At 54.1% G+C, this 26,426-nt stretch overlaps 10 non-coding genes across 10 annotated transcripts; all 10 read left to right on the top strand.

The window, feature by feature from the left end:
- The first annotated feature begins 1,034 nt into the window (after positions 1-1,034).
- On the top strand, positions 1,035-1,115 carry LOC130846980 (small nucleolar RNA SNORD115). The gene has a single exon (XR_009051775.1). It is a non-coding gene; the product is annotated as a small nucleolar RNA SNORD115 (small nucleolar RNA).
- A 2,504-nt stretch (positions 1,116-3,619) lies between these two features.
- On the top strand, positions 3,620-3,700 carry LOC130847539 (small nucleolar RNA SNORD115). The gene has a single exon (XR_009052293.1). It is a non-coding gene; the product is annotated as a small nucleolar RNA SNORD115 (small nucleolar RNA).
- Positions 3,701-6,208: 2,508 nt separating this feature from the next.
- LOC130847079 (small nucleolar RNA SNORD115) lies at positions 6,209-6,289 on the top strand. The gene has a single exon (XR_009051873.1). It is a non-coding gene; the product is annotated as a small nucleolar RNA SNORD115 (small nucleolar RNA).
- Positions 6,290-8,795: 2,506 nt separating this feature from the next.
- Positions 8,796-8,876, top strand: LOC130846979 (small nucleolar RNA SNORD115). The gene has a single exon (XR_009051774.1). It is a non-coding gene; the product is annotated as a small nucleolar RNA SNORD115 (small nucleolar RNA).
- Positions 8,877-11,383: 2,507 nt separating this feature from the next.
- On the top strand, positions 11,384-11,464 carry LOC130846977 (small nucleolar RNA SNORD115). The gene has a single exon (XR_009051772.1). It is a non-coding gene; the product is annotated as a small nucleolar RNA SNORD115 (small nucleolar RNA).
- Positions 11,465-13,970: 2,506 nt separating this feature from the next.
- On the top strand, positions 13,971-14,051 carry LOC130846976 (small nucleolar RNA SNORD115). The gene has a single exon (XR_009051771.1). It is a non-coding gene; the product is annotated as a small nucleolar RNA SNORD115 (small nucleolar RNA).
- A 2,506-nt stretch (positions 14,052-16,557) lies between these two features.
- On the top strand, positions 16,558-16,638 carry LOC130846975 (small nucleolar RNA SNORD115). Its single transcript, XR_009051770.1, has one exon. It is a non-coding gene; the product is annotated as a small nucleolar RNA SNORD115 (small nucleolar RNA).
- A 2,505-nt stretch (positions 16,639-19,143) lies between these two features.
- LOC130846918 (small nucleolar RNA SNORD115) lies at positions 19,144-19,224 on the top strand. Its single transcript, XR_009051713.1, has one exon. It is a non-coding gene; the product is annotated as a small nucleolar RNA SNORD115 (small nucleolar RNA).
- A 2,512-nt stretch (positions 19,225-21,736) lies between these two features.
- Positions 21,737-21,817, top strand: LOC130847537 (small nucleolar RNA SNORD115). The gene has a single exon (XR_009052291.1). It is a non-coding gene; the product is annotated as a small nucleolar RNA SNORD115 (small nucleolar RNA).
- Positions 21,818-24,329: 2,512 nt separating this feature from the next.
- Positions 24,330-24,410, top strand: LOC130846917 (small nucleolar RNA SNORD115). The gene has a single exon (XR_009051712.1). It is a non-coding gene; the product is annotated as a small nucleolar RNA SNORD115 (small nucleolar RNA).
- The last annotated feature ends 2,016 nt before the right edge of the window (positions 24,411-26,426 follow it).

The following is a 26,426-nucleotide window of genomic DNA, read 5'->3' as shown; positions in this document are numbered from 1 at the left end:
GGACTTGGCAGCTAGATGCTCTTGGCTCTTGTGAGAGCTGAAGGGCTGGTCCCTTGCTGGAATGGGGTTTCCCAGGTCTCTGTGAGGGATCATGGGCCTTCAGATAGGCCAGTTTACTCAGACAGGCCCTTTCATGGGTTCTGCATACAGATACAGGCCTGTGATATCTCTTGGGCTGGCCTTCCTCTACGGGAGCCACTGCCTACCAAGAGAGCTCCCTCCAGCTCCTGTGAATGTCCACTGTGTGGGACATAAAGACCTCATTGTCTGGGTCTTGTGCACATGGACAAGCCGAGTGTGACATCGGCCAGCACACGCTTTCCCACACCAGGGTCGGGCCCAGAGGAATGTCTCCATTCCCCCCAGAAACACCCCCAGTGTTTTCCCCACCAAGCAGACCTGGTGCCAGGCCTTGTGCTGACTAGAGGATCCATGAGGCTAGTCCTTCCCTGGGGAGACATATACGTACTGGTTATTTCATCTGCCCCTGACACAGTATTAAGGTACATAAGATGGCATTGATCCACCTGTCCACTCATGCCTTCATCTTTGTAAGTATGGATGGATGGAGAGAGTGAGCCAAGGACGAGGGTCGAAAGGGAGGGAGCTAGAGCATTCTGGAGGAAGGGAGGCAGGAAGGAAGCTATGTAGGGAGCTGTTTGTATGCGTTTCAGCTATGTGTTCCTGTCTCTGCGTGGAGGTACATTTGGGCCCTATGTTCCCGGATGTATTGCTGCAGGTATTTCTTGTAGCATCATTCTATGCATGAGCGTGTGGCACACACGTTCCCCAATGCATCTAGCATGGAGTTGGAGTTCTCACAGCTGTCCTTCTCACCTCTTGGCAGCCATCATCCCCAGAGAAATGAAGATCTGTGTTTGGCCTATGTTCCCTAGGGCAATTACCATGAGCCTTGGCCCAGCACGTGGATTCGACAGAATGGCACATCCCTTCAGGCATCCTTCTTTCCAGGAAGCATCTGAGGTAAGCCTTCACATGTGGCAGGGCGCAGGTGAGTGAGGAGGGCCTCAGTTGGGTCGAGGATGAGAACTCATATGGTCCTGAAGAGAGCTGATGACCAAAAAATCATGCTCAATAGGATTACGCTGAGGCCTAACAGAGGGATCCAGGGGCAGGATGGCCTGCATTTTTGGTCCATTGCAGAGCCCTGGGGTGTGGGTGTGTGTGTGGGTTTGGGTGTGGGTGTTGGAGCAGCCTCTCGCTCGAGGAAATCCCTTGAGACTCCTCCCAGTGTAGGAGGATTCCACATATCCAAGATGTGTTGCCACCTTTGGTTTTCTATCCTGCTCCATAGTGCCAGGGCCCACATGTTCTGAAGCCATGGGTGGAGTCTTTCCTTAAGCCTTTCTGCTTTGAATTTTGTGTTTCAGGCCAAGCCTTGGCATGGGCTCACCACAGCCAGAATGTTCCGCAGTGAGTGGCTCTTTTGGTTGCTACCGATAGGCCCCAGAGAATTTTGAACTATGGGCTGGCCGCCCTCACAGCAGCCAGTACAGGGTAGTCTTTTGGCAACCTCCTGCCTACCAAGGAGGAATGTCTGCTGCTGCCCCAAATTTATGGGCTCACATCTGGTGCACTCACATGCCTTCATTAGAGCTGTATTCTAGTCAGAGAGCACATCGAGGCAATGTTTTCTTCTTGGCCCCAGGCGGAACATCTCTAGAGACCTCTGTGCACCTAGCGTCAGAGTATGAACACCAACTGAGGGAATGGTCCCTTGTGGTGTGTGCTTTATGGCTTCCCAAAACCTGTCAGTAGGGAAGGCTCATGCCCCCTGCCTAGAGATGGTGAGAGGCAGGCAGGAGCCTATCCTCAGGTGATTGGAAGCAGGATGCTGCTGGTTATTTCAAGGGCTGGAAGCCATGCCGTGGTCTTCAATGGGGTTGTGCCAGGACTCTGTGAGGGATCATGGTGCTTTGTTGGAGCCACTTGATCCGAATGGGGCCTCTGATGGGGTCTGCATGCATACACAGGACCATAGCTTCTCCTGAGTTGGTCGTCCACTCCGGAAGCCACTGGTTTGTCAGAGAGCCCCCTCCAGAGGAGAAAAGGCTTCTGGGTGTCCATTCCCCCATGAAGGCTTTGCAGAGCCCTTGGGCATCCCGTTATCATGTCCATCGTGAGGCCCTGTTGACCTGAAGGGGAGGGGTGGTCCCGGGATGTGGGCTGAGGAGGGTGTAGCTGCATGGCTGTTGTTTGGTGGCCTTGCACGGGCCACAGTAGGGAATGCTGCCACAGAAGAAATTGGCCCTGTTTGGGAATCTCTGTGGTCCCCAAGGAGGAATGCTTGACATGGCTCCCCATCCACCAGATCGGAATGCGGGTCTTGAAATTCAACTCGATTGACCTGAAGTATAGTAAGACTGAAAATGGAAGCACTATTACAGGACGTGTTGCCCTGGGGAGCAACCACGCAAATCTCTGTGCATGTCGAGGCAGAGCACGAGGATGGACTGAGCTTATGGTCAGTTGTGGGGTGTGCTTGAGTGACTTCCAAGAAGTGTTGGTTGGGAGGATGTGGGGCCAGGCCTGGAGGTGGTGAGAGGCAACAAGGACCCTTCATCAGGGACTTGGCAGCTAGATGCTCTTGGCTCTTGTGAGAGCTGAAGGGCTGGTCCCTTGCTGGAATGGGGTTTCCCAGGTCTCTGTGAGGGATCATGGGCCCTCAGATAGGCCAGTTTACTCAGACAGGCCCTTTCATGGGTTCTGCATACAGATACAGGCCTGTGGCATCTCTTGGGCTGGCCTTCCTCTACGGGAGCCACTGCCTACCAAGAGAGCTCCCTCCAGCTCCTGTGAATGTCCACTGTGTGGGACATAAAGGCCTCATTGTCTGGGTGTTGTGCACATGGACAAGCCGAGTGTGACATCGGCCAGCACACGCTTGCCCACACCAGGGTGGGGCCCAGAGGAATGTCTCCATTCCCCCAGACACACCCCCAGTGTTTTCCCCGCCAAGCAGACCTGGTGCCAGGCCTTGTGCTGCCTGGAGGATCCATGAGGCTAGTCCTTCCCTGGGGAGACATATACGTACTGGTTATATCATCTGCCCCTGACACAGTATTAAGGTACATAAGATGGCATTGACCACCTGTCCACTCATGCCTTCATCATTGTAAGTATGGATGGATGGAGGGAGTGAGCCAAGGACGAGGGTCGAAAGGGAGGGAGCTAGAGCATTCTGGAGGAAGGGAGGCAGGAAGGAAGCTCTGTAGGGAGCTGTTTGTATGCGTTTCAGCTATGTGTTCCGGTCTCTGCGTGGAGGTACATTTGGGCCCTATGTTCCTGGATATATTGCTGCAGGTATTGCTTGTAGCATCATTCGATGCATGAGCGTGTGACACACACATCCCCCAATGCATCTAGCATGGAGTTGGAGTTCTGACAGCTGTCCTTCCCACCTCTTGGCAGACATCGTCCCCAGAGAAATGAAGATCTGTGTCTGGCCTATGTTCCCTAGGGCAATCACCATGAGCCTTGACCCAGCACCTGGATTCGACAGAATGGCACATCCCTTCAGGCATCCTTCTTTCCAGGAAGCATCTGAGGTAAGCCTTCACATGTGGCAGGGCGCAGGTGAGTGAGGAGGGCCTCAGTTGGGTCGATGATGAGAACTCATATGGTCCTGAAGAGAGCTGATGACCAAAAAATCATGCTCAATAGGATTACGCTGAGGCCTAACAGAGGGATCCAGGGGCAGGATGGCCTGCATTGTTGGTCCATTGCAGAGCCCTGGGTGTGGGTGTGGGTGTGGGTGTGGGTGTGGGTGTTGGAGCAGCCCTTCCCTCGAGGAAATCCCTTGAGCCTCCTCCGAGTGTAGGAGGCTTCCACATATCCAAGATGTGTTGCCACCTTTGGTTTTCTATCCTGCTCCATAGTGCCAGGGCCCACATGTTCTGAGGCCATGGGTGGAGTCTTTCCTTAAGCCTTTCTGCTTTGAATTTTGTGTTTCAGGCCAAGCCTTGGCATGGACTCACCACAGCCAGAATGTTTCGCAGTGAGTGGCTCTTTTGGTTGCTACCGATAGGCCCCAGAGAATTTTGAAGTATGGGCTGGCCGCCCTCACAGCAGCCAGTACAGGGTAGTCTTTTGGCAACCTCCTGCCTACCAAGGAGGAATGTCTGCTGCTGCCCCATATTTATGGGCTCACATCTGGTGCACTCATATGCCTTCAATAGAGCTGTATTCTAGTCAGAGAGCACATCGAGGCAGTGTTTTCTTCCTTGGCCCCAGGCGGAACATCTCTAGAGACCTCTGTGCACCTAGCGCCAGAGTATGATCACCAACTGAGGGAAAGGTCCCTTGTGGTGTGTGCTTTATGGCTTCCCAAAACCTGTCAGTAGAGAAGGCTCATGCCACCTGCCTAGAGATGGTGAGAGCAGGCAGGAGGAGCCCATCCTCAGGTGCTTGGAGGCAGGATGCTGCTGGTTATTTCAAGGGCTGGAAGCCATGCCGAGGTCTTCAATGTGGTTGTGCCAGGACTCTGTGAGGGATCATGGTGCTTTGTTGGAGCCACTTGATCCGAATGGGGTCTCTGATGGGGTCTGCATGCATACACAGGACCATAGCTTCTCCTGGGTTGGTTGTCCTCTCTGGAAGCCACTGGTTTGTCATAGAGCCCCCTCCAGAGGAGAAAAGGCTTCTGGGTGTCCATTCCCCCATGAAGGCTTTGCAGAGCCCTTGGGCATCCCGTTATCATGTCCATCGTGAGGCCCTGTTGACCTGAAGTGGAGGGGTGGTCCCGGGATGTGGGCTGAGGAGGGTGTAGCTGCATGGCTGTTGTTTGGTGGCCTTGCACGGGCCACAGTAGGGAATGCTGCCACAGAAGAAATTGGCCCTGTTTGGGAATCTCTGTGCTCCCCAAGGAGGAATGCTTCATGTGGCTCCCCATCCACCAGATCGGAATGCGGGTCTTGAAATTCAACTCGATTGACCTGAAGTGTAGTAAAGCTGACCATGGAGGCACCATCTCATTACGTGTTGCCCTGGGGAGCAACCACGCAGATCTCTGTGCATGTCGAGGCAGAGCACGAGGATGGACTGAGCTTATGGACAGTTGTGGGGTGTGCTTGAGTGACTTCCAAGAAGTGTTGGTTGGGAGGATGTGGGGCCAGGCCTGGAGGTGGTGAGAGGCAACAAGGACCCTTCATCAGGGACTTGGCAGCTAGCTGCTCTTGGCTCTTGAGAGAGCTGAAGGGCACGTCCCTTGCTGGAATGGGGTTTCCCAGGTCTCTGTGAGGGATCATGGGCCCTCAGATAGGCCAGTTTTCTCAGACAGGCCCTTTCATGGGTTCTGCATACAGATACAGGCCTGTGGCATCTCTTGGGCTGGCCTTCCTCTACGGGAGCCACTGCCTACCAAGAGAGCTCCCTCCAGCTCCTGTGAATGTCCACTGCGTGGGACATAAAGGCCTCATTGTCTGGGTGTTGTGCACATGGACAAGCCGAGTGTGACATCGGCCAGCACACGCTTGCCCACACCAGGGTGGGGCCCAGAGGAATGTCTCCATTCCCCCCAGACACACCCCCAGTGTTTTCCCGCGCCAAGCAGCCCTGGTGCCAGGCCTTGTGCTGCCTGGAGGATCCATGAGGCTAGTCCTTCCCTGGGGAGACATATATGTACTGGTTATTTCATCTGCCCCTGACACAGTATTAAGGTACATAAGATGGCATTGATCCACCTGTCCACTCATGCCTTCATCTTTGTAAGTATGGATGGATGGAGGGAGTGAGCCAAGGACGAGGGTCGAAAGGGAGGGAGCTAGAACATTCTGGAGGAAGGGAGGCAGGAAGGAAGCTATGTAGGGAGCTGTTTGTATGCGTTTCAGCTATGTGTTCCTGTCTCTGCGTGGAGCTACATTTGGGCCCTATGTTCCTGGATGTATTGCTGCAGGTATTTCTTGTAGCATCATTCGATGCATGAGCATGTGGCACACACGTCCCCCAATGCATCTAGCATGGAGTTGGAGTTCTCACAGCTGTCCTTCTCACCTCTTGGCAAACATCGTCCCCAGAGAAATGAAGATCTGTGTTTGGCCTATGTTCCCTAGGGCAATCACCATGAGCCTTGGCCGAGCACGTGGATTCGACAGAATGGCACATCCCTTTAGGCATCCTTTTTCCAGGAAGCATCTGAGGTAAGCCTTCACATGTGGCAAGGCGCAGATGAGTGAGGAGGGCCTCAGTTGGGTCGATGATGACAACTCATATGGTCCTGAAGAGAGCTGATGACCAAAAAATCATGCTCAATAGGATTACGCTGAGGTATAACAGAGGGATCCAGGGGCAGGATGGCCTGCATTTTTGGTCCAATGCAGAGCCCTGGGTGTGGGTGTGGGTGTGGGTTTGCGTGTGGGTGTTGGAGCAGCCTCTCCCTCGAGGAAATCCCTTGAGACTCCTCCGAGTGTAGCAGGCTTCCACATATCCAAGATGTGTTGCCACCTTTGGTTTTCTATCCTGCTCCATAGTGCCAGGGCCCACATGTTCTGGGGCCATGGGTGGAGTCTTTCCTTAAGCCTTTCTGCTTTGAATTTTGTGTTTCAGGCCAAGCCTTGGCATGGGCTCACCACAGCCAGAATGTTCCGCAGTGAGTGGCTCTTTTGGTTGCTACCGATAGGCCCCAGAGAATTTTGAACTATGGGCTGGCCGCCCTCACAGCAGGCAGTACAGGGTAGTCTTTTGGCAACCTCCTGCCTACCAAGGAGGAATGTCTGCTGCTGCCCCAAATTTATGGGCTCACATCTGGTGCACTCACATGCCTTCATTACAGCTGTATTCTAGTCAGAGAGCACATCGAGGCAGTGTTTTCTTCCTTGGCCCCAGGCGGAACATCTCTAGAGACCTCTGTGCACCTAGCGTCAGAGTATGAACACCAACTGAGGGAATGGTCCCTTGTGGTGTGTGCTTTATGGCTTCCCAAATCCTGCCAGTAGGGAAGGCTCATGCGCCCTGCCTAGAGATGGTGAGAGGCAGGCAGGAGCCTATCCTCAGGTGCTTGGAGGCAGGATGCTGCTGGTTATTTCAAGGGCTGGAAGCCATGCCGTGGTCTTCAATGGGGTTGTGCCAGGACTCTGTGAGGGATCATGGTGCTTTGTTGGAGCCACTTGATCCGAATGGGGCCTCTGATGGGGTCTGCATGCATACACAGGACCATAGCTTCTCCTGGGTTGGTCGTCCTCTCCGGAAGCCACTGGTTTGTCAGAGAGCCCCCTCCAGAGGAGAAAAGGCTTCTGGGTGTCCATTCCCCCATGAAGGCTTTGCAGAGCCCTTGGGCATCCCGTTATCATGTCCATCGTGAGGCCCTGTTGACCTTAAGGGGAGGGGTGGTCCCGGGATACGGGCTGAGGAGGGTGTAGCTGCATGGCTGTTGTTTGGTGGCCTTGCACGGGCCACAGTAGGGAATGCTGCCACAGAAGAAATTGGCCCTGTTTGGGAATCTCTGTGGTCCCCAAGGAGGAATGCTTGACATGGCTCCCCATCCACCAGATCGGAATGCGGGTCTTGAAATTCAACTCGATTGACCTGAAGTATAGTAAGACTGAAAATGGAAGCACCATTACAGGACGTGTTGCCCTGGGGAGCAACCACGCAGATCTCTGTGCATGTCGAGGCAGAGCACGAGGATGTACTGAGCTTATGGTCAGTTGTGGGGTGTGCTTGAGTGACTTCCAAGAAGTGTTGGTTGGGAGGATGTGGGGCCAGGCCTGGAGGTGGTGAGACGCAACAAGGACCCTTCATCAGGGACTTGGCAGCTAGATGCTCTTGGCTCTTGTGAGAGCTGAAGGGCTGGTCCCTTGCTGGAATGGGGTTTCCCAGGTCTCTGTGAGGGATCATGGGCCCTCAGATAGGCCAGTTTTCTCAGACAGGCCCTTTCATGGGTTCTGCATACAGATACAGGCCTGTGGCATCTCTTGGGCTGGCCTTCCTCTACGGGAGCCACTGCCTACCAAGAGAGCTCCCTCCAGCTCCTGTGAATGTCCACTGTGTGGGACATAAAGGCCTCATTGTCTGGGTGTTGTGCACATGGACAAGCCGAGTGTGACATCGGCCAGCACACGCTTGCCCACACCAGGGTCGGGCCCAGAGAAATGTCTCCATTCCCCCCAGAAACACCCCCAGTGTTTTCCCCACCAAGCAGACCTGGTGCCAGGCCTTGTGCTGACTAGAGGATCCATGAGGCTAGTCCTTCCCTGGGGAGACATATACGTACTGGTTATTTCATCTGCCCCTGACACAGTATTAAGGTACATAAGATGGCATTGATCCACCTGTCCACTCATGCCTTCACCTTTGTAAGTATGGATGGATGGAGGGAGTGAGCCAAGGACGAGGGTCGAAAGGGAGGGAGCTAGAGCATTCTGGAGGAAGGGAGGCAGGAAGGAAGCTCTGTAGGGAGCTGTTTGTATGCGTTTCAGCTATGTGTTCCTCTCTCTGCGTGGAGGTACATTTGGGCCCTATGTTCCTGGATGTATTGCTGCAGGTATTTCTTGTAGCATCATTCGATGCATGAGCGTGTGGCACACACGTGCCCCAATGCACCTAGCATGGAGTTGGAGTTCTCACAGCTGTCCTTCTCACCTCTTGGCAGCCATCGTCCCCAGAGAAATGAAGATCTGTGTTTGGCCTATGTTCCCTAGGGCAATCACCATGAGCCTTGGCCCAGCACGTGGATTTGACAGAATGTCACATCCCTTCAGGCAACCTTCTTTCCAGGAAGCTTCTGAGGTAAGCCTTCACATGTGGCAGGGCGCAGGTGAGTGAGGAGGGCCTCAGTTGGGTCGAGGATGAGAACTCATATGGTCCTGAAGAGAGCTGATGACCAAAAAATCATGCTCAATAGGATTACGCTGAGGCCTAACAGAGGGATCCAGGGGCAGGATGGCCTGCATTTTTGGTCCATTGCAGAGCCCTGGGTGTGGGTGTGCGTGTAGGTTTGGGTGTGGGTGTTGGAGCAGCCTCTCCCTCGAGGAAATCCCTTGAGACTCCTCCCAGTGTAGATGGCTTCCACATATCCAAGATGTGTTGCCACCTTTGGTTTTCTATCCTGCTCCATAGTGCCAGGGCCCACATGTTCTGAAGCCATGGGTGGAGTCTTTCCTTAAGCCTTTCTGCTTTGAATTTTGTGTTTCAGGCCAAGCCTTGGCATGGGCTCACCACAGCCAGAATGTTCCGCAGTGAGTGGCTCTTTTGGTTGCTACCGATAGGCCCCAGAGAATTTTGAACTATGGGCTGGCCGCCCTCACAGCAGCCAGTACAGGGTAGTCTTTTGGCAACCTCCTGCCTACCAAGGAGGAATGTCTGCTGCTGCCCCAAATTTATGGGCTCACATCTGGTGCACTCACATGCCTTCATTACAGCTGTATTCTAGTCAGAGAGCACATCGAGGCAGTGTTTTCTTCCTTGGCCCCAGGCGGAACATCTCTAGAGAACTCTGTGCACCTAGCGCCAGAGTATGATCCCCAACTGAGGGAATGGTCCCTTGTGGTGTGTGCTTTATGGCTTCCCAAAACCTGTCAGTAGGGAAGGCTCATGCCCCCTGCCTAGAGATGGTGAGAGGCAGGCAGGAGCCTATCCTCAGGTGCTTGGAGGCAGGATGCTGCTGGTTATTTCAAGGGCTGGAAGCCATGCCGTGGTCTTCAATGGGGTTGTGCCAGGACTCTGTGAGGGATCATGGTGCTTTGTTGGAGCCACTTGATCCGAATGGGGCCTCTGATGGGGTCTGCATGCATACACAGGACCATAGCTTCTCCTGGGTTGGTCGTCCTCTCCGGAAGCCACTGGTTTGTCAGAGAGCCCCCTCCAGAGGAGAAAAGGCTTCTGGGTGTCCATTCCCCCATGAAGGCTTTGCAGAGCCCTTGGGCATCCCGTTATCATGTCCATCGTGAGGCCCTGTTGACCTGAAGGGGAGGGGTGGTCCCGGGATGCGGGCTGAGGAGGGTGTAGCTGCATGGCTGTTGTTTGGTGGCCTTGCACGGGCCACAGTAGGGAATGCTGCCACAGAAGAAATTGGCCCTGTTTGGGAATCTCTGTGGTCCCCAAGGAGGAATGCTTGACATGGCTCCCCATCCACCAGATCGGAATGCGGGCCTTGAAATTCAACTCGATTGACCTGAAGTGTAGTAAGACTGACCATGGAGGCAACATTTCATTACGTGTTGCCCTGGGGAGCAACCACGCAGATCTCTGTGCATCTCTAGGCAGAGCACGAGGATGGACTGAGCTTATGGTCAGTTGTGGGGTGTGCTTGAGTGACTTCCAAGAAGTGTTGGTTGGGAGGATGTGGGGCCAGGCCTGGAGGTGGTGAGACGCAACAAGGACCCTTCATCAGGGACTTGGCAGCTAGATGCTCTTGGCTCTTGTGAGAGCTGAAGGGCTGGTCCCTTGCTGGAATGGGGTTTCCCAGGTCTCTGTGAGGGATCATGGGCCCTCAGATAGGCCAGTTTTCTCAGACAGGCCCTTTCATGGGTTCTGCATACAGATACAGGCCTGTGGCATCTCTTGGGCTGGCCTTCCTCTACGGGAGCCACTGCCTACCAAGACAGCTCCCGCCAGCTCCTGTGAATGTCCACTGTGTGGGACATAAAGGCCTCATTGTCTGGGTGTTGTGCACATGGACAAGCCGAGTGTGACATCAGCCAGCACACGCTTGCCCACACCAGGGTCGGGCCCAGAGAAATGTCTCCATTCCCCCCAGAAACACCCCCAGTGTTTTCCCCCACCAAGCAGACCTGGTGCCAGGCCTTGTGCTGCCTGGAGGATCCATGAGGCTAGTCCTTCCCTGGGGAGACATATACGTACTGGTTATTTCATCTGCCCCTGACACAGTATTAAGGTACATAAGATGGCATTGATCCACCTGTCCACTCATGCCTTCACCTTTGTAAGTATGGATGGATGGAGGGAGTGAGCCAAGGACGAGGGTCGAAAGGGAGGGAGCTAGAGCATTCTGGAGGAAGGGAGGCAGGAAGGAAGCTCTGTAGGGAGCTGTTTGTATGCGTTTCAGCTATGTGTTCCTGTCTCTGCGTGGAGGTACATTTGGGCCCTATGTTCCTGGATGTATTGCTGCAGGTATTTCTTGTAGCATCATTCGATGCATGAGCGTGTGGCACACACGTGCCCCAATGCACCTAGCATGGAGTTGGAGTTCTCACAGCTGTCCTTCTCACCTCTTGGCAGACATCGTCCCCAGAGAAATGAAGATCTGTGTTTGGCCTATGTTCCCTAGGGCAATCACCATGAGCCTTGGCCCAGCACGTGGATTCGACAGAATGGCACATCCCTTCAGGCATCCTTCTTTCCAGGAAGCATCTGAGGTAAGCCTTCACATGTGGCAGGGCGCAGGTGAGTGAGGAGGGCCTCAGTTGGGTCGAGGATGAGAACTCATATGGTCCTGAAGAGAGCTGATGACCAAAAAATCATGCTCAATAGGATTACGCTGAGGCCTAACAGAGGGATCCAGGGGCAGGATGGCCTGCATTTCTGGTCCATTGCAGAGCCCTGGGTGTGGGTGTGTGTGTGGGTTTGGGTGTGGGTGTTGGAGCAGCCTCTCGCTCGAGGAAATCCCTTGAGACTCCTCCCAGTGTAGGAGGCTTCCACATATCCAAGATGTGTTGCCACCTGTGGTTTTCTATGCTGCTCCATAGTGCCAGGGCCCACATGTTCTGAAGCCATGGGTGGAGTCTTTCCTTAAGCCTTTCTGCTTTGAATTTTGTGTTTCAGGCCAAGCCTTGGCATGGGCTCACCACAGCCAGAATGTTCCGCAGGGAGTGCCTCTTTTGGTTGCTACCGATATGCCTCAGGGAATTTTGAACTATGGGCTGGCCGCCCTCACAGCAGCCAGTACAGGGTAGTCTTTTGGCAACCTCCTGCCTACCAAGGAGGAATGTCTGCTGCTGCCCCAAATTTATGGGCTCACATCTGGTGCACTCACATGCCTTCATTAGAGCTGTATTCTAGTCAGAGAGCACATCGAGGCAGTGTTTTCTTCCTTGGCCCCAGGCGGAACATCTCTAGAGACCTCTGTGCACCTAGCGTCAGAGTATGATCACCAACTGAGGGAAAGGTCCCTTGTGGTGTGTGCTTTATGGCTTCCCAAATCCTGCCAGTAGGGAAGGCTCATGCCCCCTGCCTAGAGATGGTGAGAGGCAGGCAGGAGCCTATCCTCAGGTGCTTGTAAGCAGGATGCTGCTGGTTAATTCAAGGGCTGGAAGCCATGCCGTGGTCTTCAATGGGGTTGTGCCAGGACTCTGTGAGGGATCATGCGGCTTTGTTGGAGCCACTTGATCCGAATGGGGCCTCTGATGGGGTCTGCATGCATACACAGGACCATAGCTTCTCCTGGGTTGGTCGTCCTCTCCGGAAGCCACTGGTTTGTCAGAGAGCCCCCTCCAGAGGAGAAAAGGCTTCTGGGTGTCCATTCCCCCATGAAGGCTTTGCAGAGCCCTTGGGCATCCCGTTATCATGTCCATCGTGAGGCCCTGTTGACCTGAAGGGGAGGGGTGGTCCCGGGATGTGGGCTGAGGAGGGTGTAGCTGCATGGCTGTTGTTTGGTGGCCTTGCACGGGCCACAGTAGGGAATGCTGCCACAGAAGAAATTGGCCCTGTTTGGGAATCTCTGTGGTCCCCAAGGAGGAATGCTTGACATGGCTCCCCATCCAGCAGATCAGAATGCGAGTCTTGAAATTCAACTCGATTGACCTGAAGTGTAGTAAGACTGAAAATGGAGGCACCATTTCAGTACGTGTTGCCCTGGGGAGCAACCACGCAGATCCCTGTGCATGTCGAGGCAGAGCACGAGGATGTACTGAGCTTATGGTCAGTTGTGGGGTGTGCTTGAGTGACTTCCAAGAAGTGTTGGTTGGGAGGATGTGGGGCCAGGCCTGGAGGTGGTGAGAGGCAACAAGGACCCTTCATCAGGGACTTGGCAGCTAGATGCTCTTGGCTCTTGTGAGAGCTGAAGGGCTGGTCCCTTGCTGGAATGGGGTTTCCCAGGTCTCTGTGAGGGATCATGGGCCCTCAGATAGGCCAGTTTACTCAGACAGGCCCTTTCATGGGTTCTGCATACAGATACAGGCCTGTGGCATCTCTTGGGCTGGCCTTCCTCTACGGGAGCCACTGCCTACCAAGAGAGCTCCATCCAGCTCCTGTGAATGTCCACTGTGTGGGACATAAAGACCTCATTGTCTGGGTGTTGTGCACATGGACAAGCCGAGTGTGACATCGGCCAGCACACGCTTTCCCACACCAGGGTCGGGCCCAGAGGAATGTCTCCATTCCCCCCAGAAACGCCCCCAGTGTTTTCCCCACCAAGCAGACCTGGTGCCAGGCCTTGTGCTGCCTGGAGGATCCATGAGGCTAGTCCTTCCCTGGGGAGACATATACGTACTGGTTATTTCATCTACCCCTGACACAGTATTAAGGTACATAAGATGGCATTGATCCACCTGTCCACTCATGCCTTCATCTTTGTAAGTATGGATGGATGGAGAGAGTGAGCCAAGGACGAGGGTCGAAAGGGAGGGAGCTAGAGCATTCTGGAGGAAGGGAAGCAGGAAGGAAGCTATGTAGGGAGCTGTTTGTATGCGTTTCAGCTATGTGTTCCTGTCTCTGCGTGGAGGTACATTTGGGCCCTATGTTCCTGGATGTATTGCTGCAGGTATTTCTTGTAGCATCATTCTATGCATGAGCGTGTGGCACACACTTCCCCCAATGCATCTAGCATGGAGTTGGAGTTCTCACAGCTGTCCTTCTCGCCTCTTGGCAGCCATCGTCCCCAGAGAAATGAAGATCTGTGTTTGGCCTATGTTCCCTAGGGCAATCACCATGAGCCTTGGCCCAGCACGTGGATTCGACAGAATGGCACATCCCTTCAGGCATCCTTCTTTCCAGGAAGCATCTGACATAAGCCTTCACATGTGGCAGGGCGCAGGTTAGTGAGGAGGGCCTCAGTTGGGTCGAGGATGAGAACTCATATGGTCCTGAAGAGAGCTGATGACCAAAAAATCATGCTCAATAGGATTACGCTGAGGCCTAACAGAGGGATCCAGGGGCAGGATGGCCTGCATTTTTGGTCCATTGCAGAGCCCTGGGTGTGGGTGTGTGTGTGGGTTTGGGTGTGGGTGTTGGAGCAGCCTCTCGCTCGAGGAAATCCCTTGAGACTCCTCCCAGTTTAGGAGGATTCCACATATCCAAGATGTGTTGCCACCTTTGGTTTTCTATCCTGCTCCATAGTGCCAGGGCCCACATGTTCTGAAGCCATGGGTGGAGTCTTTCCTTAAGCCTTTCTGCTTTGAATTTTGTGTTTCAGGCCAAGCCTTGGCATGGGCTCACCACAGCCAGAATGTTCCGCAGTGAGTGGCTCTTTTGGTTGCTACCGATAGGCCCCAGAGAATTTTGAACTATGGGCTGGCCGCCCTCACAGCAGCCAGTACAGGGTAGTCTTTTGGCAACCTCCTGCCTACCAAGGAGGAATGTCTGCTGCTGCCCCAAATTTATGGGCTCACATCTGGTGCACTCACATGCCTTCATTAGAGCTGTATTCTAGTCAGAGAGCACATCGAGGCAGTGTTTTCTTCCTTGGCCCCAGGCGGAACATCACTAGAGACCTCTGTGCACCTAGCGTCAGAGTATGAACACCAACTGAGGGAATGGTCCCTTGTGTTGTGTGCTTTATGGCTTCCCAATACCTGCCAGTAGGGAAGTCTCATGCCCCCTGCCTAGAGATGGTGAGAGGCAGGCAGGCGCCTATCCTCAGGTGCTTGGAAGCAGGATGCTGCTGGTTATTTCAAGGGCTGGAAGCCATGCCGTGGTCTTCAATGGGGTTGTGCCAGGACTCTGTGAGGGATCATGGTGCTTTGTTGGAGCCACTTGATCCGAATGGGGCCTCTGATGGGGTCTGCATGCATACACAGGACCATAGCTTCTCCTGGGTTGGTCGTCCTCTCCGGAAGCCACTGGTTTGTCAGAGAGCCCCCTCCAGAGGAGAAAAGGCTTCTGGGTGTCCATTCCCCCATGAAGGCTTTGCAGAGCCCTTGGGCATCCCGTTATCATGTCCATCGTGAGGCCCTGTTGACCTGAAGGGGAGGGGTGGTCCCGGGATGTGGGCTGAGGAGGGTGTAGCTGCATGGCTGTTGTTTGGTGGCCTTGCACGGGCCACAGTAGGGAATGCTGCCACAGAAGAAATTGGCCCTGTTTGGGAATCTCTGTGGTCCCCAAGGAGGAATGCTTGACATGGCTCCCCATCCACCAGATCGGAATGCGGGTCTTGAAATTCAACTCGATTGACCTGAAGTATAGTAAGACTGAAAATGGAAGCACCATTACAGGACGTGTTGCCCTGGGGAGCAACCACGCAGATATCTGTGCATGTCGAGGCAGAGCATGAGGATGTACTGAGCTTATGGTCAGTTGTGGGGTGTGCTTGAGTGACTTCCAAGAAGTGTTGGTTGGGAGGATGTGGGGCCAGGCCTGGAGGTGGTGAGAGGCAACAAGGACCCTTCATCAGGGACTTGGCAGCTAGATGCTCTTGGCTCTTGTGAGAGCTGAAGGGCTGGTCCCTTGCTGGAATGGGGTTTCCCAGGTCTCTGTGAGGGATCATGGGCCCTCAGATAGGCCAGTTTACTCAGACAGGCCCTTTCATGGGTTCTGCATACAGATACAGGCCTGTGGCATCTCTTGGGCTGGCCTTCCTCTACGGGAGCCACTGCCTACCAAGAGAGCTCCCTCCAGCTCCTGTGAATGTCCACTGTGTGGGACATAAAGGCCTCATTGTCTGGGTGTTGTGCACATGGACAAGCCGAGTGTGACATCGGCCAGCACACGCTTGCCCACACCAGGGTCGGGCCCAGAGGAATGTCTCCATTCCCCCCAGAAACACCCCCAGTGTTTTCCCCGCCAAGCAGACCTGGTGCCAGGCTTTGTGTTGACTAGAGGATCCATGAGGCTAGTCCTTCCCTGGGGAGACATATACGTACTGGTTATTTCATCTGCCCCTGACACAGTATTAAGGTACATAAGATGGCATTGATCCACCTGTCCACTCATGCCTTCATCTTTGTAAGTATGGATGGATGGAGGGAGTGAGCCAAGGACGAGGGTCGAAAGGGAGGGAGCTAGAGCATTCTGGAGGAAGGGAGGCAGGAAGGAAGCTAGGTAGGGAGCTGTTTGTATGCGTTTCAGCTATGTGTTCCTGTCTCTGCCTGGAGGTACATTTGGGCCCTATGTTCCTGGATGTATTGCTGCAGGTATTTCTTGTAGCATCATTCGATGCATGAGCGTGTGGCACACACGTCCCCCAATGCATCTAGCATGGAGTTGGAGTTCTCACAGCTGTCCTTCTCACCTCTTGGCAGCCATCGTCCCCAGAGAAATGAAGATCTGTGTTTGGCCTATGTTCCCTAGGGCAATCACCATGAGCCTTGGCCCAGCACGTGGATTCGACAGAATGGCACATCCCTTCAGGCATCCTTCTTTCCAGGAAGCATCTGAGGTAAGCCTTCACATGTGGCAGGGCGCAGGTGAGTGAGGAGGGCCTCAGTTGGGTCGAGGATGAGAACTCATATGGTCCTGAAGAGAGCTGATGACCAAAAAATCATGCTCAATAGGATTACGCTGAGGCCTAACAGAGGGATCCAGGGGCAGGATGGCCTGCATTTTTGGTCCATTGCAGAGCCCTGGGTGTGGGTGTGTGTGTGGGTTTGGGTGTGGCTGTTGGAGCAGCCTCTCGCTCGAGGAAATCCCTTGAGACTCCTCCCAGTGTAGGAGGATTCCACATATCCAAGATGTATTGCCACCTTTGGTTTTCTATCCTGCTCCATAGTGCCAGGGCCCACATGTTCTGAGGCCATGGGTGGAGTCTTTCCTTAAGCCTTTCTGCTTTGAATTTTGTGTTTCAGGCCAATCCTTGGAATGGACACACCACAGCCAGAGTGTTCCGCAGTGAGTGGCTCTTTTGGTTGCTACCGATAGGCCCCAGAGAATTTTGAACTATGGGCTGGCCTCCCTCACAGCAGGCAGTACAGGGTAGTCTTTTGGCAACCTCCTGCCTACCAAGGAGGAATGTCTGCTGCTGCCCCAAATTTATGGGCTCACATCTGGTGCACTCACATGCCTTCATTAGAGCTGTATTCTAGTCAGAGAGTACATCGAGGCAGTGTTTTCTTCCTTGGCCCCAAGCGGAACATCTCTAGAGACCTCTGTGCACCTAGCGCCAGAGTATGATCACCAACTGAGGGAATGGTCCCTTGTGGTGTGTGCTTTATGGCTTCCCAAAACCTGTCAGTAGGGAAGGCTCATGCCCCCTGCCTAGAGATGGTGAGAGGCAGGCAGGAGCCCATCCTCAGGTGCTTGGAAGCAGGATGCTGCTGGTTATTTCAAGGGCTGGAAGCCATGCCCTGGTCTTCAATGGGGTTGTGCTAGGACTCTGTGAGGGATCATGGTGCTTTGTTGGAGCCAACTGATCCGAATGGGGCCTCTGATGGGGTCTGCATGCATACACAGGACCATAGCTTCTCCTGGGTTGGTCGTCCTCTCCGGAAGCCACTGGTTTGTCAGAGAGCCCCCTCCAGAGGAGAAAAGGCTTCTGGGTGTCCATTCCCCCATGAAGGCTTTGCAGAGCCCTTGGGCATCCCGTTATCATGTCCATCGTGAGGCCCTGTTGACCTGAAGGGGAGGGGTGGTCCCGGGATGTGGGCTGAGGAGGGTGTAGCTGCATGGCTGTTGTTTGGTGGCCTTGCACGGGCCACAGTAGGGAATGCTGCCACAGAAGAAATTGGCCCTGTTTGGGAATCTCTGTGGTCCCCAAGGAGGAATGCTTGACGTGGCTCCCCATCCACCAGATCGGAATGCGGGCCGTGAAATTCAACTCGATTGAACTGAAGTGTAGTAACACTGAGCATGGAGGCACCATTTCATTACGTGTTGCCCTGGGGAGCAACCACGCAGATCTCTGTGCATGTCGAGGCAGAGCACGAGGATGGACTGAGCTTATGGTCAGCTGTGGGGTGTGCTTGAGTGACTTCCAAGAAGTGTTGGTTGGGAGGATGTGGGGCCAGGCCTGGAGGTGGTGAGAGGCAACAAGGACCCTTCATCAGGGACTTGGCAGCTAGATGCTCTTGGCTCTTGTGAGAGCTGAAGGGCAGGTCCCTTGCTGGAATGGGGTTTCCCAGGTCTCTGTGAGGGATCATGGGCCCTCAGATAGGCCAGTTTTCTCAGACAGGCCCTTTCATGGGTTCTGCATACAGATACAGGCCTGTGGCATCTCTTGGGCTGGCCTTCCTCTACGGGAGTCACTGCCTACCAAGAGAGCTCCCTCCAGCTCCTGTGAATGTCCACTGTGTGGGACATAAAGGCCTCATTGTCTGGGTGTTGTGCACATGGACAAGCCAAGTGTGACATCGGCCAGCACACGCTTGCCCACACCAGGGTGGAGCCCAGAGGAATGTCTCCATTCCCCCCAGAAACACCCCAGTGTTTTCCCCGCCAAGCAGACCTGGTGCCAGGCATTGTACTGCCTGGAGGATCCATGAGGCTAGTCCTTCCCTGGGGAGACATATACGTACTGGTTATTTCATCTGCCCCTGACCCAGTATTAAGGTACATAAGATGGCATTGATCCACCTGTCCACTCATGCCTTCATCTTTGTAAGTATGGATGGATGGAGGGAGTGAGCCAAGGACGAGGGTCGAAAGGGAGGGAGCTAGAGCATTCTGGAGGAAGGGAGGCAGGAAGGAAGCTATGTAGGGAGCTGTTTGTATGCGTTTCAGCTATGTGTTCCTGTCTCTGCGTGGAGGTACATTTAGGCCCTATGTTCCTGGATGTATTGCTGCAGGTATTTCTTGTAGCATCATTCGATGCATGAGCGTGTGACACACACGTCCCCCAATGCATCTAGCATGGAGTTGGAGTTCTCACAGCTGTCCTTCTCACCTCTTGGCAGCCATCGTCCCCAGAGAAATGAAGATCTGTGTCTGGCCTATGTTCCCTAGGGCAATCACCATGAGCCTTGGCCCAGCACGTGGATTCGACAGAATGGCACATCCCTTCAGGCATCCTTCTTTCCAGGAAGCATCTGAGGTAAGCCTTCACATGTGGCAGGGCGCAGGTGAGTGAGGAGGGCCTCAGTTGGGTTGATGATGAGAACTCATATGGTCCTGAAGAGAGCTGATGACCAAAAAATCATGCTCAATAGGATTACGCTGAGGCCTAACAGAGGGATCCAGGGGCAGGATGGCCTGCATTTTTGGTCCATTGCAGGGCCCTGGGTGTGGGTGTGGGTACGGGTGGGTGTGTGGGTGTGGGTGTTGGAGCAGCCTCTCCCTCGAGGAAATCCTTTGAGACTCCTCCGAGCGTCGGAGGCTTCCACATATCCAAGATGTATTGCCACCTTTGGTTTTCTATCCTGCTCCATAGTGCCAGGGCCCACATGTTCTGAGGCCATGGGTGGAGTCTTTCCTTAAGCCTTTCTGCTTTGAATTTTGTGTTTCAGGCCAAGCCTTGGAATGGACTCACCACAGCCAGAGTGTTCCGCAGTGAGTGGCTCTTTTGGTTGCTACCGATAGGCCCCAGAGAATTTTGAACTATGGGCTGGCCGCCCTCACAGCAGGCAGTACAGCGTAGTCTTTTGGCAACCTCCTGCCTACCAAGGAGGAATGTCTGCTGCAGCCCCAAATTTATGGGCTCACATCGGGTGCACTCACATGCCTTCATTAGAGCTGTATTCTAGTCAGAGAGCACATCGAGGCAGTGTTTTCTTCCTTGGCCCCAAGCGGAACATCTCTAGAGACCTCTGTGCACCTAGCGCCAGAGTATGATCACCAACTGAGGGAATGGTCCCTTGTGGTGTGTGCTTTATGGCTTCCCAAAACCTGTCAGTAGGGAAGGCTCATGCCCCCTTCCTAGAGATGGTGAGAGGCAGGCAGGAGCCCATCCTCAGGTGCTTGGAGGCAGGATGCTGCTGGTTATTTCAAGGGCTGGAAGCATTGCCGTGGTCTTCAATGGGGTTGTGCCAGGATTCTGTGAGGGATCATGGTGCTTTGTTGGAGCCACTTGTTCCGAATGGGACCTCTGATGGGGTCTGCATGCATACACAGGACCATAGATTCTCCTGGGTTGGTCGTCCTCTCCGGAAGCCACTGGTTTGTCAGAGAGCCCCCTCCAGAGAAGAAAAGGCTTCTGGGTGTCCATTCCCCCATGAAGGCTTTGCAGAGCCCTTGGGCATCCCCTTATCATGTCCATCGTGAGGCCCTGTTGACCTGAAGGGGAGCGGTGGTCCTGGGATGTGGGCTGAGGAGGGTGTAGCTGCATGGCTGTTGTTTGGTGGCCTTGCACGGGCCACAGTAGGGAATGCTGCCACAGAAGAAATTGGCCCTGTTTGGGAATCTCTGTGGTCCCCAAGGAGGAATGCTTGACATGGCTCCCCATCCACCAGATCGGAATGTGGGCCTTGAAATTCAATTCGATTGACCTGAAGTGTAGTAACACTGAGCATGGAGGCACCATTTCATTATGTGTTGCCCTGGGGAGCAACCACGCAGATCTCTGTGCATGTCGAGGCAGAGCACGAGGATGGACTGAGCTTATGGTCAGTTGTGGGGTGTGCTTGAGTGACTTCCAAGAAGTGTTGGTTGGGAGGATGTGGGGCCAGGCCTGGAGGTGGTGAGAGGCAACAAGGACCCTTCATCAGGGACTTGGCAGCTAGATGCTCTTGGCTCTTGTGAGAGCTGAAGGGCTGGTCCCTTGCTGGAATGGGGTTTCCCAGGTCTCTGTGAGGGATCATGGGCCCTCAGATAGGCCAGTTTTCTCAGACAGGCCCTTTCATGGGTTCTGCATACAGATACAGGCCTGTGGCATCTCTTGGGCTGGCCTTCCTCTACGGGAGTCACTGCCTACCAAGAGAGCTCCCTCCAGCTCCTGTGAATGTCCACTGTGTGGGACATAAAGGCCTCATTGTCTGGGTGTTGTGCACATGGACAAGCCGAGTGTGACATCGGCCAGCACACGCTTGCCCACACCAGGGTCGGGCCCAGAGGAATGTCTCCATTCACCCCAGAAACACCCCCAGTGCTTTCACCGCCAAGCAGACCTGGTGCCAGGCCTTGTGCTGCCTGGGGGATCCATGAGGCTAGTCCTTCCCTGGGGAGACATATACGTACTGGTTATTTCATCTGCCCCTGACCCAGTATTAAGGTACATAAGATGGCATTGATCCACCTGTCCACTCATGCCTTCACCTTTGTAAGTATGGATGGATGGAGGGAGTCAGCCAAGGACGAGGGTCGAAAGGGAGGGAGCTAGAGCATTCTGGAGGAAGGGAGGCAGGAAGGAAGCTATGTAGGGAGCTGTTTGTATGTGTTTCAGCTATGTGTTCCTGTCTCTGCGTGGAGGTACATTTGGGCCCTATGTTCCTGGATGTATTGCTGCAGGTATTTCTTGTAGCATCATTCGATGCATGAGCGTGTGACACACACGTCCCCAAATGCATCTAGCATGGAATTGGAGTTCTCACAGCTGTCCTTCTCACCTCTTGGCAGCCATCGTCCCCAGAGAAATGAAGATCTGTGTCTGGCCTATGTTCCCTAGGGCAATCACCATGAGCCTTGGCCCAGCACGTGGATTCGACAGAATGGCACATCCCTTCAGGCATCCTTCTTTCCAGGAAGCATCTGAGGTAAGCCTTCACATGTGGCAGGACGCAGGTGAGTGAGGAGGGCCTCAGTTGGGTCGATGATGAGAACTCATATGGTCCTGAAGAGAGCTGATGACCAAAAAATCATGCTCAATAGGATTACGCTGAGGCCTAACAGAGGGATCCAGGGGCAGGATGGCCTGCATTTTTGGTCCATTGCAGAGCCCTGGGTGTGGGTGTGGGTACGGGTGGGTGTGTGGGTGTGGGTGTTGGAGCATCCTCTCCCTCGAGGAAATCCTTTGATACTCCTAAGAGCGTAGGAGGCTTCCACATATCCAAGATGTATTGCCACCTTTGGTTTTCTATCCTGCTCCATAGTGCCAGGGCCCACATGCTCTGAGGCCATGAGTGGAGTCTTTCCTTAAGCCTTTCTGCTTTGAATTTTGTGTTTCAGGCCAAGCCTTGGAATGGACTCACCACAGCCAGAGTGTTCCGCAGTGAGTGGCTCTTTTGGTTGCTACCGATAGGCCCCAGAGAATTTTGAACTATGGGCTGGCCGCCCTCACAGCAGGCAGTACAGGGTAGTCTTTTGGCAACCTCCTGCCTACCAAGGAGGAATGTCTGCTGCTGCCCCAAATTTATGGGCTCACATCTGGTGCACTCACATGCCTTCATTAGAGCTGTATTCTAGTCAGAGAGCACATCGAGGCAGTGTTTTCTTCCTTGGCCCCAAGCGGAACATCTCTAGAGACCTCTGTGCACCTAGCGCCAGAGTATGATCACCAACTGAGGGAATGGTCCCTTGTGGTGTGTGCTTTATGGCTTCCCAAAACCTGTCAGTAGGGAAGGCTCATGCCCCCTGCCTAGAGATGGTGAGAGGCAGGCAGGAGACCATCCTCAGGTGCTTGAAGGCAGGATGCTGCTGGTTATTTCAAGGGCTGGAAGCCATGCCCTGGTCTTCAATGGGGTTGTGCTAGGTCTCTGTGAGGGATCATGGTGCTTTGTTGGAGCCAACTGATCCGAATGGGGCCTCTGATGGGGTCTGCATGCATACACAGGACCATAGCTTCTCCTGGGTTGGTCGTCCTCTCCGGAAGCCACTGGTTTGTCAGAGAGCCCCCTCCAGAGGAGAAAAGGCTTGTGGGTGTCCATTGCGCCATGAAGGCTTTGCAGAGCCCTTGGGCATCCCGTTATCATGTCCATCGTGAGGCCCTGTTGACCTGAAGGGGAGGGGTGGTCCCGGGATGTGGGCTGAGGAGGGTGTAGCTGCATGGCTGTTGTTTGGTGGCCTTGCACGGGCCACAGTAGGGAATGCTGCCACAGAAGAAATTGGCCCTGTTTGGCAATGTCTGTGGTCCCCAAGGAGGAATGCTTGACGTGGCTCCCCATCCACCAGATCGGAATGCGGGCCGTGAAATTCAACTCGATTGAACTGAAGTGTAGTAACACTGAGCATGGAGGCACCACTTCATTACGTGTTGCCCTGGGGAGCAACCACGCAGATCTCTGTGCATGTCGAGGCAGAGCACGAGGATGGACTGAGCTTATGGTCAGTTGTGGGGTGTGCTTGAGTGACTTCCAAGAAGTGTTGGTTATGAGGATGTGGGCCCAGTCCTGGAGGTGGTGAGAGGCAACAAGGACCCTTCATCAGGGACTTGGCAGCTAGATGCTCTTGGCTCTTGTGAGAGCTGAAGGGCTGGTCCCTTGCTGGAATGGGGTTTCCCAGGTCTCTGTGAGGGATCATGGGCCCTCAGATAGGCCAGTTTTCTCAGACAGGCCCTTTCATGGGTTCTGCATACAGATACAGGCCTGTGGCATCTCTTGGGCTGGACTTCCTCTACGGGAGCCACTGCCTACCAAGAGAGCTCCCTCCAGCTCCTGTGAATGTCCACTGTGTGGGACATAAAGGCCTCATTGTCTGGGTGTTGTACACATGGACAAGCCAAGTGTGACATCGGCCAGCACACGCTTGCCCACACCAGGGTGGGGCCCAGAGGAATGTCTCCATTCCCCCCAGAAACACCCCCAGTGTTTTCCCCGCCAAGCAGACCTGGTGCCAGGCCTTGTGCTGCCTGGAGGATCCATGAGGCTAGTCCTTCCCTGGGGAGACATATACGTACTGATTATTTCATCTGCCCCTGACACAGTATTAAGGTACATAAGATGGCATTGATCCACCTGTCCACTCATGCCTTCATCTTTGTAAGTATGGATGGATGGAGGGAGTGAGCCAAGGACGAGGGTCGAAAGGGAGGGAGCTAGAGCATTCTGGTGGAAGGGAGGCAGGAAGGAAGCTATGTAGGGAGCTGTTTGTATGCGTTTCAGCTATGTGTTCCTGTCTCTGCGTGGAGGTACATTTGGGCCCTATGTTCCTGGATGTATTGCTGCAGGTATTTCTTGTAGCATCATTTGATGCATGAGCGTGTGACACACACGTCCCCCAATGCATCTAGCATGGAGTTGGAGTTCTCACAGCTGTCCTTCTCACCTCTTGGCAGCCATCGTCCCTAGAGAAATGAAGATCTGTGTCTGGCCTATGTTCCCTAGGGCAATCACCATGAGCCTTGGCCCAGCACGTGGATTCGACAGAATGGCACATCCCTTCAGGCATCCTTCTTTCCAGGAAGCATCTGAGGTAAGCCTTCACATGTGGCAGGGCGCAGGTGAGTGAGGAGGGCCTCAGTTGGGTTGATGATGAGAACTCATATGGTCCTGAAGAGAGCTGATGACCAAAAAATCATGCTCAATAGGATTACGCTGAGGCCTAACAGAGGGATCCAGGGGCAGGATGGCCTGCATTTTTGGTCCATTGCAGAGCCCTGGGTCTGGGTGTGGGTACGGGTGGGTGTGTGGGTGTGGGTGTTGGAGCAGCCTCTCCCTCGAGGGAATCCTTTGAGACTCCTCCGAGCGTCGGAGGCTTCCACATATCCAAGATGTATTGCCACCTTTGGTTTTCTATCCTGCTCCATAGTGCCAGGGCCCACATGTTCTGAGGCCATGGGTGGAGTCTTTCCTTAAGCCTTTCTGCTTTGAATTTTGTGTTTCAGGCCAAGCCTTGGAATGGACTCACCACAGCCAGAGTGTTCCGCAGTGAGTGGCTCTTTTGGTTGCTACCGATAGGCCAAAGAGAATTTTGAACTATGGGCTGGCCACCCTCACAGCAGGCAGTACAGGGTAGTCTTTTGGCAACCTCCTGCCTACCAAGGAGGAATGTCTGCTGCTGCCCCAAATTTATGGGCTCACATCTGGTGCACTCACATGCCTTCATTAGAGCTGTATTCTAGTCAGAGAGCACATCGAGGCAGTGTTTTCTTCCTTGGCCCCAAGCAGAACATCTCTAGAGATCTCTGTGCACCTAGCGCCAGAATATGATCACCAACTGAGGGAATGGTCCCTTGTGATGTGTGCTTTATGGCTTCCCAAAACCTGTCAGTAGGGAAGGCTCATGCCCCCTGCCTAGAGATGGTGAGAGGCAGGCAGGAGCCCATCCTCAGGTGCTTGGAGGCAGGATGCTGCTGGTTATTTCAAGGGCTGGAAGCCATGCCCTGGTCTTCAATGGGGTTGTGCTAGGACTCTGTGAGGGATCACGGTGCTTTGTTGGAGCCAACTGATCTGAATGGGGCCTCTGATGGGGTCTGCATGCATACACAGGACCATAGCTTCTCCTGGGTTGGTCGTCCTCTCCAGAAGCCACTGGTTTGTCAGAGAGCCCCCTCCAGAGGAGAAAAGGCTTCTGGGTGTCCATTGCCCCATGAAGGCTTTGCAGAGCCCTTGGGCATCGTGTTATCATGTCCATCGTGAGGCCCTGTTGACCTGAAGGGGAGGGGTGGTCCCAGGATGTGGGCTGAGGAGGGTGTAGCTGCATGGCTGTTGTTTGGTGGCCTTGCACGGGCCACAGTAGGGAATGCTGCCACAGAAGAAATTGGCCCTGTTTGGGAATCTCTGTGGTCCCCAAGGAGGAATGCTTGACGTGGCTCCCCATCCACCAGATCGGAATGCGGGCCGTGAAATTCAACTCGATTGACCTGAAGTGTAGTAAGACTGACCATGGAGGCACCACTTCATTACGTGTTGCCCTGGGGAGCAACCACGCAGATCTCTGTGCATGTCGAGGCAGAGCACGAGGATGGACTGAGCTTATGGTCAGTTGTGGGGTGTGCTTGAGTGACTTACAAAAAGTGTTGGTTGGGAGGATGTGGGGCCAGGCCTGGAGGTGGTGAGAGGCAACAAGGACCCTTCATCAGGGACTTGGCAGCTAGATGCTCTTGGCTCTTGTGAGAGCTGAAGGGCTGGTCCCTTGCTGGAATGGGGTTTCCCAGGTCTCTGTGAGGGATCATGGGCCCTCAGATAGGCCAGTTTTCTCAGACAGGCCCTTTCATGGGTTCTGCATACAGATACAGGCCTGTGGCATCTCTTGGGCTGGCCTTCCTCTACGGGAGTCACTGCCTACCAAGAGAGCTCCCACCAGCTCCTGTGAATGTCCACTGTGTGGGACATAAAGGCCTCATTGTCTGGGTGTTGTGCACATGGACCAGCCAAGTGTGACATCGGCCAGCACACGCTTACCCACACCAGGGTGGGGCCCAGAGGAATGTCTCCATTCCCCCCAGAAACACCCCCAGTGTTTTCCCCGCCAAGCAGACCTGGTGCCAGGCCTTGTGCTGCCTGGAGGATCCATGAGGCTAGTCCTTCCCTGGGGAGACATATACGTACTGGTTATTTCATCTGCCCCTGACACAGTATTAAGGTACATAAGATGGCATTGATCCACCTGTCCACTCA

The sequence above is a fragment of the Hippopotamus amphibius genome, chromosome 2, assembly GCF_030028045.1.
Source record: "Hippopotamus amphibius kiboko isolate mHipAmp2 chromosome 2, mHipAmp2.hap2, whole genome shotgun sequence".
In the NCBI taxonomy this organism is placed as follows: domain Eukaryota; kingdom Metazoa; phylum Chordata; class Mammalia; order Artiodactyla; family Hippopotamidae; genus Hippopotamus; species Hippopotamus amphibius.
The sequence above is the reverse complement of the archived record's forward strand: the minus strand, read 5'-3'. Positions and strand labels throughout refer to the sequence as shown.